The 16,740-nt window shown below is 53.9% G+C and overlaps 1 protein-coding gene across 4 annotated transcripts in view; it reads right to left on the bottom strand.

The window, feature by feature from the left end:
• Positions 1-16,740, bottom strand: part of EDAR (ectodysplasin A receptor) — a 53,282-nt gene that overhangs the window by 19,426 nt on the left and 17,116 nt on the right. The window lies entirely within an intron of this gene.

A 16,740-nucleotide genomic window follows, 5' to 3' on the forward strand; every position in this document is an offset into this window, starting at 1 on the left:
TGCAGGTGGGACCGTGAGACTTGGTGCTTGTTCGTTATTCTGACAATCGCGATCCCAGGCCCTCAGCCCAGCAAGTCCCGCTTTGTCTGTAAAATTCCTGACACACACAGCAGGTCTGTAGGGACAGCCACTGGCTTTTCAACAATAACTTTTTGTTGCGGCGGGGGGAAGCAGGAGTGACCCCAGATTGAGGGAGGCGGTGGGAAGCTATCCCTTCCAGGAAGTAGGGGTGTACATGTGAACACTGACCAGCAGGGAAGGCTGCAGGTTTGGGGAGGATCCCCGCCATGGCCTAGAATGCCAGGGAAAGAGGGGGGATGGAGACAGGGCCCTGCAGCCCAAGATCTTTCCGGATGGCACCCCTGTTGGCCTGTTTCTCACCCCAGTAGCATCTGGTGGCTTTGGGGAGGGGCTAGTTTTCCGGAATCTCTTGACACAAATCCTGCCTTCTTCACTCCCCCGCACACACAGTCCTGCATTCAGAACTGTGTTTACGGTTGAAAACCCCAAGTGGACGGGGCCAGATGAAAGTGCCAGCCACCCGGCGGTGAACTCCTGGGTGTTTTCCTTCTAGCAAGGAGCAAGCTGGGGCAGGCGGGGAGTGGGGAGGCGGGCCTGCGCCTGCCAGGTGGGCAGGGAAGGTGTACACAAAGGCCGGAACTTAGGATCAGCCCCGGGGCAGCCGGCCAGGTCAGGAGAGTGGATTTCCTAAATTAACAGACCTGGAACCCCGCCAAGGCCCAGGCTGGGGTTTCTGCCTCAGTTGATTTCCAATTATAGCTGCACCTGGGAGGGCTTCCCTATAAACCCAGAGGGCCGGTGTAGCTCAGGGCTGTCCAGGCTCCTGGAAGAGCAACACGTGGATGAGAAACAAAATCGAGCCTGTGGTTTTGCTGCATTTCTGTTATCCACAGTGACTCCCCAGGAAGGAGGGCATGCGCGGGGCCAGGATTGCAGCCATGTGGCCTGAGTATCCCCGGGTGCCCTGGAGGGGCTGTGGGTACCCTGGTGACCGGCCTGAGCCCTGACCTCTCCTCCCAGGTTCGGAAGGGCTTTCTCGGGAGCAGCACCATCTTCCCAGGTCCAGGATCTGCTGATGCAGGAGGCTCGCACTCCAGTTGTGGATGTGGAGGCCAACCAGGACCAAGGCTCGAGCCACACTTGGGCCCTGCGGGTGAAGCTGGGCCTCCTGGGAACCTCCTGGGCCTCACATGGAGGTCAAGGGTGTTGGGGGCAGCTCGGGCAAGGGGGTGCTGGGCGCGAAGCAAGCAAGCTCTCCTCTTCAGAGCAGTGCTGGGCTCCGAGGGTGCAGCAGACCAGGAGCAGGGCCCCGGGTGGAGGTGTTCCTGGAGGCCAGAGATAGCGCGCTTCCTCTCACCCTGGTCCAGGGGCTGAGTCGGGGTCAGGGGGCAGCACTGGCAGGGGGCAGCCGCTCAGGAAGTGTCCTGGCTCTTCAGCTACCAGGGCTGGCTGCTGCTTGGGCTGTGAATCCTGTTGGCAGGAGCCACCTCCAGGGGCATCCCAGGGGTCCCGTCCCACCTGGTGGAGGGCTCTCCGGAAACTCCAAGAGGTTTCTGGCTCACTGATACTGCCAGGTGGGCAGTGCCAAGATGTGAGCATCACAGGCACCTGCCAGCCTCAGGGGTTGGACAGCTGGGGACATGAGTGAGATCGTCGGAGCCACTTTCCTGTGACCCCCCACGATAAGACTGGGAGGAACTGGTGGTCAGGGAGAGGCCGAGGCTGGAGACTCTTGAGAGGGACCCCAGAGAGATGAGGGTGAGGGGCTGAACGGGATGCAGGCAGGAGGGGACCACTGGGGGCATTCACATCACATCTTGGTGAGACCTGAGGACTCTGACAGGTAAGCAGCCTCCAGTAAGTCGCCAGGTGGCAGGCAGTGTCCACATTGTCTCATGACGTAGGAATCACATTTGTGGAAACACCTGTGTGTAATTGTCTTGAGGTCCAAGGCCTCCCCTTCTCTGCTGGAGGCTGTTCCCTCAGGGGCCTCCTGACTGCACCTCCAGACTTGCCTCTCAGGACAGACACAGGGCCCCAGCTTCTGCTTCTCATTCAGCCTGTGGGCCATGGATGCATCAGGTGGCCACTGGGTGCTCGTCAGAGGATGTGGGTGCAACACCTGCCATCGTCTCTTCCGAGGCTAACAGAGGTCAAGGTTGATGGGCTCTCACAGGCAAGCAGGAGTTTCAGGGGCAGGTCAGGGTTGAGTGGACAACACAGGAGGCAGCAGGGGAGGGCCACCGAGTGGGCAGGGGCTGGAGAAACACACATGGAGGACCAAGAGACCACAGAAGGTCCAGCCCATCACGCCTCCCCAGGGGAAGTTGACAAAGAAGCTAGTTATTAAAGATTAAAATAAGTACCCTAGCTTCATTTGTCCATTTTAATTGAAATAATACTCAGAAAATAGATATTCTTGCACACATGGAATAAATGTAATGCCTGAAGTGTGCGTTAACTTTTGGCCCCTTGTGGCTTTGGTACCAAAGGACCCTTGCTAACACAGACAAGCACATCACACAGTCTCAATTCCTGCTGGGCCTTAGCTCTTCAGCACTCAGGGAGTCAGGAAGAGCAATGAAACCGAATTCTGGTTCTGTTCACGTTTCTCTCTTTCTATGTTGCTCAGCTTTTCCTGTTTGCTTTTATTTTCCTACGTATAGACGAGCGACCATGGTAATTGTCTCCGAGGTGCTGTGCACAGCCATAGCCTCAGAAGGTCCCTAAGTTCACACCAGCATTGCCACTGATTGTCAACCCCAGTTTGGGCTTCTTAGAAGGAGCCTGTGTGTGCACAGTGATGGAAGTGGGGCTGGACCTGGAGCAGGAAGCTCATGAGTTGAATGTGGCCAGAATTTATCCAGCCAGAAAGTTCAGCAGGAGGGCAGTTATGCTGTGCAAGCCTCCTGCTGTAAGACCTGTGCTCACAGAGTTCTATTCATTTGTTTCACTTAATACCTCACAGCTGAAAGGATCTTATAACAACTGATGAGCCTGGTGGAGCTTTTAAAAAAGTCTCTACTTTATTGCCTTACCACAATCAAGGGAAAGCATTTCCAGGGTAAAATCAGGAAGGTTGCTTTAACTAAAATACATTGCTTTAGACTACAAAGAGAAGGAAATGGCAACCCACTCCAGTGTTCTTGCCTGGAGAATCCCCGGGACGGGGGAGCCTGGTGGGCTGCCGTCTATGGGGTCACACAGAGTCGGACACGACTGAAGTGACTTAGCAGCAGCAGCAGACTACAAAAGGCAAGTTTTTCTAGGATGCTTGGGCGTACATGTGTGCTAAGTCGCGTCAGTCATGTCCGATTCTTTGTGATCCCATGGACTATAGTCAACCAAGTTTCTCTGTCCATGGGATTCTTCAGACAAGAGTACTGGAGTCGGTTGCTGTTTCCTTCCCCAAGAGTGCTCATATAAACATGAAATTTTGTTGAAACATAATAGCAACTGCTCTCTAGCACTTAAACATGCAGGTCGTCTATCCACATTCATCTGCCTATCCATCCATCCACCCATGCAGGGCTTATTGAGCATCTCCTCTAGGCTGAACCACAAACTGCCGCGATGCAGACAGGGGTACATGTGTGCTCAGTCGCTCGGTCATGCCCACGCTCTGCAGCCCCGAGGGCTATAGCCCCCCAAGCTCCTCTGTCCATCGGATTCTCCAGGCAAGAATATTGGAGTGGCTTGCCATGTCCTCCTCCAGGGCACCTTCCTGATGCTAGGACTGAACCCACATCTCTTGTGTCTCCTGCATCTGGCAGATGGGTTCTTTACCTGGGAAGACCCTCCCCGCCAGATGATGCTCCACAATTTGGTTGACCATGAGATAAACACTGAGGTAGGGGATAAGCAACAAACAAACAACAACAAACTGTGGGAAATTCTTCGAGAGATGGGAATTCCAGACCACCTGACCTGCCTCCTGAAAACCTGTATGCAGGTCAAGAAGCAATAGTTAGAACCGGATATGGAACAACAGACTGGTTCCAAATTGGGAAACGAGTACGTCAAGCTTGTATATTGTCACCCTGCTTATTTAACTTATATGCAGAATACATCATGGGAAATGCCAGGCTGGATGAAGCACAAACTGGAATCAAGATTGCCCAGAGAAATACCAACAACCTCAGATATGCAAATGACACCCTTATGGTAGAGAGCAAAGAGGAACTAAAGAGCCTCTTGATGAAGGTGAAAAAGGAGAGAGAAAAAACTGGCTTAGAACTCAACACTGAAAAAACTAAGATCATAGCATCCGGATCCATCACTTCATGGCAACTAAATGGGGAAAAAATGGAAACAGTGGCAGACTTTATTTTCTTGGGCTCCAAAATCACTGTGGACAGTGACTGGAGCCATGAAATTAAAAGACACTTGTTCCTTGGAAGGAAAGCTATGACAAACCTAGGCAGCGTATTCAAAAGCAGAGACATCACTTTGCTGACAAAGGTCCATATAGTCAAAGCTGTGGTTTTTCCAATAGTCATGTACAGATGTGAGAGTTGGATCATAAAGAAGGCTGAACAGCAAAGAACTGATGTTTTCGAACTGTGGTGCTGGAGAAGACTTTTAAGAGTCCCTTAGACCGCAAGGAAATCAAACCAGTCAATCCTAAAGGAAATCAACCCTGAATATTCATTGGAAGGACTGAGGCTGAAGCTCCAATACTTCAGCCACCTAATGGGAAGAGCCAACTCACTGGAAAAGACCCTGATGCTGGGAAAGATTGAAGGCAGGAGGAGAAGGGGGTGACAGAAGATGAGATGGTTTGATGGACATGAGTTTGAGCAAGCTCTGGGAGATGGTGAAGGACAGGGAAGCCTGGCATGCTGCAGTCCATGGGGTTGCAGAGAGTCAGACAGGACTTAGCAACTGAACAACAGCAACGGGAGTAAGCTGTGGGTGCTGTTGGGTATCGTGTGTGGGGAGATCAGAAAGGCTGCCCTGGACCCAGAGAAGGGAGGACGCCCTGCAAAGGCAGAGAGCAAGGAGGAGGGCCTGCAGCTCTGGGTCGGTACTCTAGCCTCGTGTCTTAGCAGTGGACTGTGAGCCATCTCCTGCACTGTGTTTCAGGAAGTGGTAGTGCTCTCGCTCTATGCCCAGGGACCCCTGTGCAGGTCTCCCCCCAGCTCACTGTCCTCTGTCCTTTGCTTAGCAATGTTGGGAAGATGACCCTCCCAGCCCACCCTTCCCCCACCCCCAACAAGCCGCCCCATGCCCGCCCCTGCCAGTCCAGCTTCTGCTGTGCCTGGACCCCTGGAAGGTGGTCCTTGGCCACAGCAGTTCAGTTCAACAGCACAACCAAATCAGGGATCCAGTAGACCATTTGTGGACACAGACCCTGGAATCCCAACCACACCAGCCAAATGAGAGACACTGATTTGATGTAAGAGACCTGTTAAGTAGAGGAAATTGAAGGAAAGAATCCATTGGCACCAGAATCATTAGCTTCTAAATCAGCACCAGCAAGAGTCAGCAAGAGGGAGCTGAGGCACTGCTGTTACTATTCACCCCGAGGGAGCCTCAGCTGGCTTCCAGTCCAGGATGTTATCCTGGTAAATTAGGCAGCTCCCACCTGGGTGGCAGAAGCCTCCAGGGTCTCCTGACAGTGGCCTGAAGGGGAGGGGGCAGCGAAGGCAGGGCCTAGACATCCGTATGTCCAGCCTGCTGCCCTGGTGCCTCCCTTTGAGGCCTGGAGCCCAGACAACGAAGAGGGGTTCCTAGGGCAGGGAGAGGTAGAGGTGTGCACTCGGGCTCTCAAGATCCCCGGGCTTCACCAAGTTGAGGGGAGGGAGTCAGGGCCCCCAGTCACCAAGTGTGGACCCGCGTGCACAGGAACAGCGGAGGCGGGGTTAGAAATGATCAGACTCTCGTGTGTGGTCAGAACAGTGGCTGATAGTTCTGGTTCACAGCACTGACTCTTATGTTCTTATTGTTGAGACTGCACTTAAAAACGCAAGCAGCTTTATAGGGTGCAATTAATTCACACAAATCCCACTCGTTTCCAGTGTGCAGGTGGCGAGTTGGATGGTCTGCACCACACAGCCTCTACCCAAGCACACAGAACCTCCACCTTCAGGAGGCCTTCCCGCACCCCTTCCTTACCGTGCCTCATCACAGTGCCCATTCATCACAGCGCCCCTTCATCACAGCACCCCTTCATCATCTAGCCCCTCCTCACTGTGTCCATGGCCTGTTGGTCACTGCAGATATGCAATTGTGGGTTCTGGCTCCCCAAGCAACCCCACAGCCATCCCCACACCAGCCATGAGCCCGGAGAAAGGAAGGCTCAGTTCAGTTCAGTTCAGTTCAGTTGCTCAGTCGTGTCCGACTCTCTGCGACCCCATGAATTGCAGCACGCCAGGCCTCCCTGTCCATCACCAACTCCCAGAGTTCACTCAGACTCACGTCCATTGAGTCCGTGATGCCATCCAGCCATCTCATCCTCGGTCGTCCCCTTCTCCTCCTGCCCCCAATCCCTCCCAGCATCAACGTTTTTTCCAATGAGTCATTTCTTCGCATCAGGTGGCCAAAGTACTGGAGTTTCAGCTTTAGCATCATTCCTTCCAAAGAAATCCCAGGATTGATCTCCTTCAGAATGGACTGGTTGGATCTCCTTGCAGTCCAAGGGACTCTCAAGAGCCTTCTCCAACACCACAGTTCAAAAGCATCAATTCTTCGGCGCTCAGCCTCCTTCACAGTCCAACTCTCACATCCATACATGACTACTGGGAAAACCATAGCCTTGACTAGACGGACCTTAGTTGGCAAAGTAATGTCTCTGCTTTTGAATATACTATCTAGGTTGGTCATAACTTTTCTTCCAAGGAGTAAGCATCTTTTAATTTCATGGCTGCAGTCACCATCTGCAGTGATTTTGGAGCCCCAAAAAATAAAGTCTGCCACTGTTTCTACTGTTTCCCCATCTATTTCCCATGAAGTGATGGGACCAGATGCCATGATCTTCATTTTCTGAATGTCGAGCTTTAAACCAACTTTTTCACTCTCCTCTTTCACTTTCATCAAGAGGCTTTTAGTTCCTCTTCACTTTCTGCCATAAGGGTGGTGTCATCTGCATATCTGAGGTGATTGATATTTCTCCTGGCAATCTTGATTCCAGCTTGTGTTTCTTCCAGTCCAGTGTTTCTCATGATATACTCTGCATAGAAGTTAAATAAGCAGGGTGACAACACACGGCCTTGACGTACTCCTTTTCCTATTTGGAACCAGTCTGTTGTTCCATGTCCAGTTCTAACTGTTGCTTCCTGACCTGCATACAGATTTCTCAAGAGGCGGGTCAGGTGGTCTGGTATTCCCATCTCTTTCAGAATTTTCCACAGTTTCTTGTGATCCACACAGTCAAAGGCTTTGGCATAGCCAATAAAGCAGACATAGATGTTTTTTTGGAACTCTCTTGCTTTTTCCATGATCCAGCGGATGTTGGCAATTGGATCTCTGGTTCCTCTGCGTTTTCTAAAACCAGCTTGAACATCTGGAAGTTCACGGTTCACGTATTGGTGAAGCCTGGCTTGGAGAATTTTGAACATTACTTTACTAGTGTGTGAGATGAGTACAATTGTGCGGTGGTTTGAGCATTCTTTGGCATTGCCTTTCTTTGGGATTGGAATGAAAACTGACCTTTTCCAATCCTGTGGCCACTGCTGAGTTTTCCAAATTTGCTGGCATATTGAGTGCAGCACTTTCACAGCATCATCTTTCAGGATTTGAAATAGCTCCACTGGAATTCCATCACCTCCACTAGCTTTCTTTGTAGTGATGCTTTCTAAGGTCCACTTAACTTCACATTCCAGGATGTCTGGCTCTAGATGAGTGATCACACCATCGTGATTATCTTGGTCGTGAAGATCTTTTTTGTACAGTTCTTCTGTGTATTCTTCTGTGTACAGTTCTTCTGAATATCTTCTGCTTCTGTTAGGTCCATTCCATTTCTGTCCTTTATCGGCAGGAGGGAAATGTCAAGGAAGCCTGAGGACATTTCCCAGGCTCCCTGGACAGACGGTGACTGCAGAGAGCCCGGCTCCGGCATAATCCCCTCCTCAACAGAGCTCTGCGTCCTGAGCCATGTGGAACCCTCACCCAGAAGGGGGATGAATGGGTGTCCGGCAGGGAAGCAAGCCCAGCCTGCGGGGTGGGCAGTCTGGTCTCAGCAGGCGAGGACACTGTGGGGATGTCTCTCTCCTTGGAGAATGGAGGTTCTGGTGATGAGAAGCCTCAGCCCTGTAAGCCGGCAGCTGGCGGAAACCACAAGGGCAAAGAGAAACCTCTGCGGGTTTCCTCAGGCACCTGTGTTTGGGGACTGGAGCCTTTGTGCAGGGTGAGTGGAGGGCCAAGTGGCCCGGACTCAGCCTCACTCGTGCACTCGCTTCATTTCACCCCCCAGAGTCGGAATTTGGCACTTAAGGGACCCCACTTGACTCACTGAGCCAGTGGAGGCTCAGAGAGGTTGAGCAGCTTGCCTGAGGTCACACAGACAGAGGTGGCAGAGCCGCAGCCCACCAAACCAGGTCTGTTTCTCTTTCTGCCAGGGGTCCTGGGGGCACAGGGAGGGGCTGGGGTGGCTGGGGCAGGGTAGGTCCGAGGGCCAAGTCAGTTCAACGTAGACTTGGTTTCACCTAACTTCTGGGGTCCCATGAGAGCCAGATAGCTGTTCCCGGGGCCAGATGAGGCTTAGGAGTTGGGGTGATGGAGTTGGCCTCCCCCGGCCTCCCTTGGTGGGTCTTTGCCGTGACCCTCCCCACCCCCAGCCCTTTGAAGATTTGGGAGTGTTTGGTCCCAGTGTATCCTAGTCCCTCTTGTTCAGATGAGGCACCACCTCCCCTGATGCCTGACACCCGGGACTCCCAAGACCCCTGAGGATGAAGGGGCGAGAGGACCCCCAGCAGGTGGGTGGTGTTTGCTTGTTTGCTGTGAGCATCCTTGTCTCAGTCCAGCCACTGTGAACACGTGGGTGCAGCCGGGCTGGGGGCAGAGGTGGATGGTGCCAGGACGGGTGGGGGCAGTGCTGGAGGGGAGGTGCCCCCACATCCAGTCTGGCTGCCCCCGCGTCGAGTCCCAGCATGAAGCCAGGAGCTTGTAAACTTGTTTCCTTCCTGTCGGACTCAGGGGCTTGTTCTGCCAGTTTGAGAACAGTCATTTTTCATACTCTTCCCGTTGTTCAGGGATGGGCGCTGGAGAAGGTGACCCGGTGAAGGTTCCCCTGGGTCAGCCAGGAGTCCCCTGAGGCCACGGGGACGGAGGGCGGTCACAGCCTCACGGGCCAAGCCAGAGCCCCTGTCCCCGTCTGGCTCATCCCTGTGGGGTTAAGCTACACGTCATGTGAAACAGAGTCGCTTGGAATTTCCCCATGTGTATGCGTGTCCCAGCCTGTCCTTGCTCCAAAGAGAGGAGCTGGGTCAGTGTCCTAGTCTTGACGGTCCTTTTAGAGACTCTGGAGGTGGTGGCATCGCCGACTGAGACAGGCAGCCGCTCGCGGGGATGTGCGGAGCTGCCCCAGGCGTGGGGGGACTGCCGCCGTGCACCCCGATTCTGAGCACAGCCTTGGCTTCCTTGGCTGATGCTGCAGGAGCCCGAGTCCTGCCGGGGTGTCTGTCCAGTCTGTCCATCTGTCTGGTGCTGCTGTCTCATCGCCACCCAGCACCTCCTTCCTCCAAGACCACAGTCATGGTCTCAGCTCATCCAGGCCGAGTGGGACCAGCAGGCACTCTGTCCCCTGCAGGCGGCTGTACTCAGAGCAGCCCGGCCGAGACCTGTGGCCTGGCGCGAACGTCTTCCCCTCAGGTCTGAGCCGGGGGCACAGGGGTCCCCACCTGCCTCTCCTCAGGGCCTTGCATGGGGTGGATGTACGTGGGAGGGTTTTAAACTTGGAACCCATAGGGACTGAGGTTACTGGGGACACCCGGGCAGTTACTATCCAGCCACAGGGAGCAAACCCGCCTCTGCTCCGAAGGAGTGTGTTTGCTTTGAGGAAACTTAAAGCAGTCTGTGACCACGAGGATCTCGGTTACAGGGCCCACTCTACTGCCCCTTGATTGGCTTGTTTGGCTGCACCACGTGGCATGGGCGATCCTAGTTCCCCCGAGCAGAAATGGAATGGAATCCATCGCCCCTCTGGTGGAGCTCAGAGTCTTACCCACAGGACCACCAGGGACGCCCACACACTTCTCTCTCTACCCTAATGTGGCTATTACTCCCTCTGTGGGTGAGGTGGGGGTCCTTCAAAGCAAACTGTCCCTGTGCGGGAAGGATCTGGGTCCCAGGTGCGGTTCCATCATTTACAAGCTGTGGGACTCTGGGCAGATAATTTAATCATTTCTGCACCATGGCTGGCTCATTAGTAAAACTACGATATGAATAGGACGCACTCAGAATGCAAGGATTAAAGTGCTTACAACAGTGCTTGGCGCCCAGTAAATGCTAATGAATGCAGGCTATTTGCAATTTGGGGAATTGTTTCCAATTATGAAAAAATTAGAAAATAAAAGAAACATACAAAAAGGAAATAAAAATCATAAATCACCCATTTTGGTGCATTCTCTTTGTGCTCTACTTGTACAGACATAGATATCTTTGAATTGCAGTTAGGATAGCAGCGTTTACATGCTGCTCATGGTTTATCTTCTTCCTTCCCTGTGGCCTTAATTAGTCTCAGATCACATTCTTTTTAATGGATCTGAACTATTTCACAGTACGGATATGCCATAATTAAATCAGCCAGTGCCCTAGTATCTGACCTTCAGGTCGGCTCCCAATTGTCACTATTATAAGTACTGTGCAGTGATCATTGTTATGCCTGTTTGATGATGTCTTTGTAAAGTCCAGAAAGTGAAGTTATGAGCGTTGAAGGGCGGGAGAAAGTGTGTGAGGAACACCTGCACTGGCACTGGTCCTTTACACCCAGACGTGACTTTTGATTTAGTTTCAGGTGAGAACGAAGCCTGGCTGTGAATACTGGGTGTTCCCGCTGCACTGAGATCACCCTGTCCTCAGCCAGTCCTCTGCCTACTGCCTGCCGGCCGTGCATGCAGCCATTCAGATGTGATGGCTAGAACACCTGCCAGCCCTCCTGGGCAGCTGAGACACAGCCTGGGGCCGGTGAGGGCTGGATGTTCATACTCCCTCGTAGACCCATGAGGAGGGCACCTGCCTGACTCCTTCCTGTCTTGTATCACCAGAATTTGCTGAAAATCTTTGGTTTGTGGGGTTTCCCAGGTGGTGCTAGTGGTGAAGAATCCACCTGCCAATGCAGGAGGCATAAGAGACTTGGGTTTGATGCCTGGGTCGGGAAGATCCCCTGGAGGGCAGGACAACCCACTCCAGTATTCTTGCCTGGAGAATCCCATGGACAAAGGAACCTGGCAGGCTACTGTCCATGGTGTCACAGAGCTAGACACGACTGAAGCGGCTGATGCTCTTTGTTTACGATTTGTTTTGGGTTTTCCTTCTCGTCTGGACTTCTGCAGTTGGGACCTGAAGAAATGGGTCACTTCTGAACTGTGTGACTCAGCCCTGGTCCCCACAACCCACAGGCCCTGGTTCCTCCAGCTGTGCTGAGAGCCTGGCCTGTGGCAGGGTGCTGCTGGTGGGCTCCCAGCGGCTGCTGACCGCGGCTCCATGAGCCCGGTGGAAGCCATGTTCTTTGTTTTGGGCAGAGGGGTCCCTTTCAAGCTGTCTTCTGGGAGCCAGAGGTCTGAGCCCCCAGGCTGGTATGTCGGGGTCACGGCAGGGCCTTGGTGATACCTGGAGGTCATCTCGTCTCCTAAGAACAGTCATCCAACCAGGGCTCTAAATAGACTCCCCCATCCTGCCCCCACCATGGGCTCCATGACTCCACCAGGCCCCGAGGCCACTGCCTTCCGACTGAAGTTCCCCGCCTCCAAGCCTCGGGGCCATAGCCCCACACACCTGGACGACTTGAGCTGAGTGAGGAGACACGCACCTGCCTCCAAGTGCATTTAAAGCCTAATTGTAGGGGCATTAAAAACCGTTTGACGCCCAGCTGTGTCCCTCAGCAGACCTGCCAGGGAGGCTGGGGAGGAGGGACCTGCGTTTTCTGACGCGGGATGCTGGTTTTCCACTCTCCTCTCTTGGGTGCAGCTGTGACTTGGCTGCATCTGCATTGAGCTCAATATTATGTCTTTGTAACATTTTTGATCTTCATTAATTATAGCTCAGAAAAGCTGACAAAGGCAACCTGTCTCTTTAATGTAAACAAGATTAATTGCACGGTTCCTGCAGAAAGTGAACTACCAGCAGTTTAACAAAAAATATTTGTCTTTAGAGCAGCCTTTGGATGAAAAAAGAGAAAAAAAAAGATGAGAACTGTTGCAGGAAGTGCCGAAGCTGCCAAGTGAGCGTGCCCGCAAGCCTCGCCCTCATTATGAGCCTAAAGCGCACACGCCCGCACTTTCATCCTCCTCCAGGCCCCGGACGAGGCCCTGCACACGGCCGCGGCTCTGCAGCCTGGAATGCGGCCTGGTTGTTTGAAGATGGGGTTTACACCCGACACCTTTCCTCAAGCACCTCGTCCAGACTCGCCTGCTCTCGCATCAGCCGCAGACCGACAGCCTGGGTGCTTCATCTTATAACGACCACATAATCCAAGATAAACACACATGGGATCGCTATCACTTTCATTAATAACCGTGAAATGTTCCTTCCTTCAGCAGGTACAAAACCCAAACCGGCAAATGCGCTCTGTGGGCCGAGGCTGAGGCTCATGGGGGCGAGGGTGCACCTAGGGCAGGGGGCACGGGGGCAGCCAGAGGACATCTCTCGGCTGCTCTGTGGCTCTAGGACCCTGGCTGGGAGGCAGAGGGCTGAACCGGGCACATCCCTCTCAGCTCATCACCCTCCAGCCAAGAGGCTCCTGTAGTCCACCCCCCGGGGCCCTCAGCTGCCTTCTGCTGGAAGCCCCGGGATAGAGCCCTGGATGAAGGCTGCGGACCCAGATGTTGCGAGCTTCAGGCCAATCAGAAAGACCAGTGGGGTGGGGGTGGCAGTGCAGACTCATGGCTGAGAGAAGGCGGAGGGCTGAGGGCAAGACGACGCTGATAAACTCCCCACCCCATCCCAGGGAGCGCCTCTGGCTGGACAGCGGACACCAAGCTCAGAAAGTGGGAGAAGCAGCAGAGGCTGCGCCCAGCCATGGAGTCCTGGCTGAGAACATGCTGGACTCAGGCCTAATGGAGTGTGTGTTGGGCTGGGGAGTATGGGGGGTATGCAGCCAGGCCAGCAAGGGCATCTGGAGGCTGTGTCTGGGCGGACAGGCCCTGGTCGGGCCCTGGTCTGCGGTCCCGGCCCCCACGTGGCCAGCGGGTGACGCAGCAGGCGCCCTGGGGCTGGGCTTGGGGTTGGCTCATGCTTTCCCAGGGAGGAGGGGCTGAGGGGGAAGCGGGACTTTCCAAGTTTAGACACCAGTCTGGAAAGGGGACACCAGACTTCCCATGGGCAGAGGTGAGGAGAGTCCAAGAAGGTGGCCCGGGTGAGAGTAGCTGGACAAGTGGTCACCACATGGCCATGGGGGGGGGCCTTTAGATTGTCACAACCAGAGTGTTGCATTGCTCAGTTTTCTGCTTTTCTGGGATAAAATGACTCAAGCTATGAGATTTCCAGGGACCCTGGTTCCATGGAAGTCACTGGGTCGAGGGCCGTCTGGGAACTTGGCCCGGGAAGTGCAGGAGTGTGCGGGTGAGGCTGTACCCACTGTGTTCTGTGTGGTCATGAAAGCCTGGCACAGAGGGCAAGGGAGATGGGGACCACTCGGGCAGAGAGGGGACATCCAGCGGCTGAGAGTCAGGCTTTGCTGCAGGGCTCAGCCCAGGGTGCAGGCCCTCACAGCACCTGCTCACAACGTCTCTGTGAGACCAGAGACTGAGCCGTGGCCAGCAGGGCTCCTCCGCTCCACGTGGGCCCACAAGCTGTGTCTCGCTCCCAGGAAGGATGCCAGTCTGCCCCGTGAACTGATTCCACACAGCACTCACGGAGGGGCAGGCAGCCGAGGACGCTCTGTCCCAGGGAGCAGATGGGGGGTTTCACTGGTGTGTGTGTGGGGGGTGCAGGTCTCCTAATCCCTCAGAACTGAGTGTGGGCCCACTGCTTCCATGAGAGGTCCTTGTGCTGGGGATGGACCAGGGGAGGGGCCCTGTGTCAAGGGCATTGGGTCAGATCTAACATTCCAAGCTGATGTTTGGAAGAAGGACCACAGCTGTGTCTCAGGTTGGCGCTGGGGAGAAGGCAGGAGGAGGGGAGCAGCCTCGAGGTGTGCCTTCCTCCGCCTGCCCTGCTCGAGTCCAGCAGTTTGTAAAACCCCGGAGAGGTTTTCCTCCCCGTGCCGACTCTTCCCACAGAGCACAGAAGGGAAACCCACAGAGAGGACAGATGGAAAGGTGAACTTGCCAGGGGCCGCGTGGGTCACATCTGGACCACCCCCCACCTCTGCTCGGGGCCTTGGTGCGGCTGCCAGCACTCTGCCCACCCTGGGGGAGCTGTACTCCCATCACATTTCACCTCTTAATCCAAGTTCTTGTGAAAATCTCATGAAACAGGTGCTGTTCTGTTGTGTCCACCTTATGGATAAGCTAGTGGTAAAGGAGGTCAGGTCACTGTCTACATTCACACAACCAGTAAGTGATGAAGGAGCTTAAACCAGAGCTCCCACCCAAGGCCCACACCCTCCCTGCGGCCACCACCCCGCCTCCCCACCTGGCATAACATCACCGCACATATGCCCAGGCTAACACACTACCAACTCGTCCAAGAGACGGGGCAGACACTGACTGCAAATCAGTTCCAAGACCCTCTGTCTTTACAGTCATGATGAAGACACCCCAACATAGTTCCAGGGTAAGGAAGGTTCCACCCGGGATGCCGAGCAGAGCGGACACCTTGTCCTTGCTCCTGCAGCGGTTTCTGCAGCAGCAACCCATCAAGCAAAACCAAACGCTGCAGCTACACTGGCCAGTCCACAGGCCCACGTCCAGCCCGGAAGATCCCCAGGCCCTCAGAGCTCTAACTTAGGCCCCCAGGACTCACACACAGAGATGCTGCTGAGTTTGGGAAACTGCCCCAGGTGGCTTTAAGTTGTGTCTTTAGTTTTAATTTGGGCAAATGGGAAGTGCCCAAATCAGCAGAGAGACCTTCAGGATCTCCAAGTTCATTCAAGGGGATGTTTGTAGGTGCTATGAGAAATATTCAGTGTGCTTTTAAAGGCCACTCACAATCTGCTCCTAGGCTGCCCAGGGCAGACATGCTTAACTTTTTAAAGATTTTCATTATAGGAATTACAAGGGACATTTAAAAAGCTAAGTGTTTTGATATACGTATACCCATGGCTGACTCATGTTGATGTACGGCAGAAAGACAACATTGTAAAACAATTATCCTTCAATTAAAAAAAAATAAAAAACTTCATTGTTTTGTTTTGAGATAATTGTAGATTCACCCACAGTTGTGAGAAATAACGGACAGACCCACATGCCCTCACCCCAGGGGTCTCATTGTGCAAGTTTGTAATCAAGTGTCTCCGAGGGTCGGGGTACAGAAGAGCTACGAGAGAACTTTTCTAGCGATTCTTCATAACACTCTGTGGATGGTGAGAATGAGTTGCCATTTCAGCAGGAGAATGAACCTGGGCTCTTGGGATGTTGTGACCGGTGCAGGGTGATTCCCAGGCCCAGGGTATCACGGGGGTGCCTGTTGCCAACCTGCCACCTGCAAACAGGGGGCCCTCCATTCAGTTCTGCCTGAAAAGACGTGGGCAAAAGGCAGATGGAAGGAGGCCTGCACCGGCTGGACTAGCCGCAGGCTGCGCACAGCAGAGTCCAGCTGCACTCCAGCCCCGGCTGGTCCTGCACTTGCCTCCCCACTGCTTTCTCGCCGTGGGCTGGGGTGGCTGAGCCTGGCCTTGTCCAGGACAACAGCCCCTCTCCACACAGCCACTGAGCACTTGAGCATGGCTGGTGAGATCGGGAAACTGAGCCTTTGATGTTGTTGTTCAGTCGCCAAGTCATATCCAACGATTTGCAACCCCATGGACTGCAGCACGCCGGACTTCCCTGTCCCTCACCATCTCCTGGAGCCTTGGATGTTAATTAGCTTTAGTCACTGGAAATGAACAGTCCGCTTTGGCTAGGGGCAACCCCACCAAGCGGACGAAGACAGCCCTTCGGTCTCTCTGCCTCCCAGATGTTTTGATTAAGCATCTGGGCTTGTCCAGGAGGCCATCTACCTCCCTGTCAGATGGGCCAGGAGCTTCAGTTCCCAGGAAGCCAAGGCTCCAAGTGGGCCATGACTTTTCTGTGGGCCCATTGGCGATGCTGTGCCCCAGCTGGATGCACCCCCGGGTCACATGACCAACCCACCACCGATTCACTCATCCTTCCCCTAAACGGAGTGTGAAACCCAAAGTATGGGAAATGGAAGTTCACATTCTGAACAGCAAGGCAGACACTTTTGGGGGGAAAAATCCCATGGTAACCAGAGCCTGAAACTTTGACAAGTAAGAGACTCCTATTTAAAGAACCAAGTTTCTAGGAACAAAAGGAACAGCAAATAGCAAACGAAGTCTAGGAAGAAAAAAGCGACGAGACAAATCCAGACGAAAGCTCAGAAAACTCTGCACTTGATGCCGTTTGTCAGGTGAACCCTCTGCCATGGGGCGGGGGGGTGATGTCCCTGCCCGGGGTTGGG

This window comes from Ovis aries, chromosome 3, assembly GCF_016772045.2.
Source record: "Ovis aries strain OAR_USU_Benz2616 breed Rambouillet chromosome 3, ARS-UI_Ramb_v3.0, whole genome shotgun sequence".
NCBI lineage: Eukaryota > Metazoa > Chordata > Mammalia > Artiodactyla > Bovidae > Ovis > Ovis aries.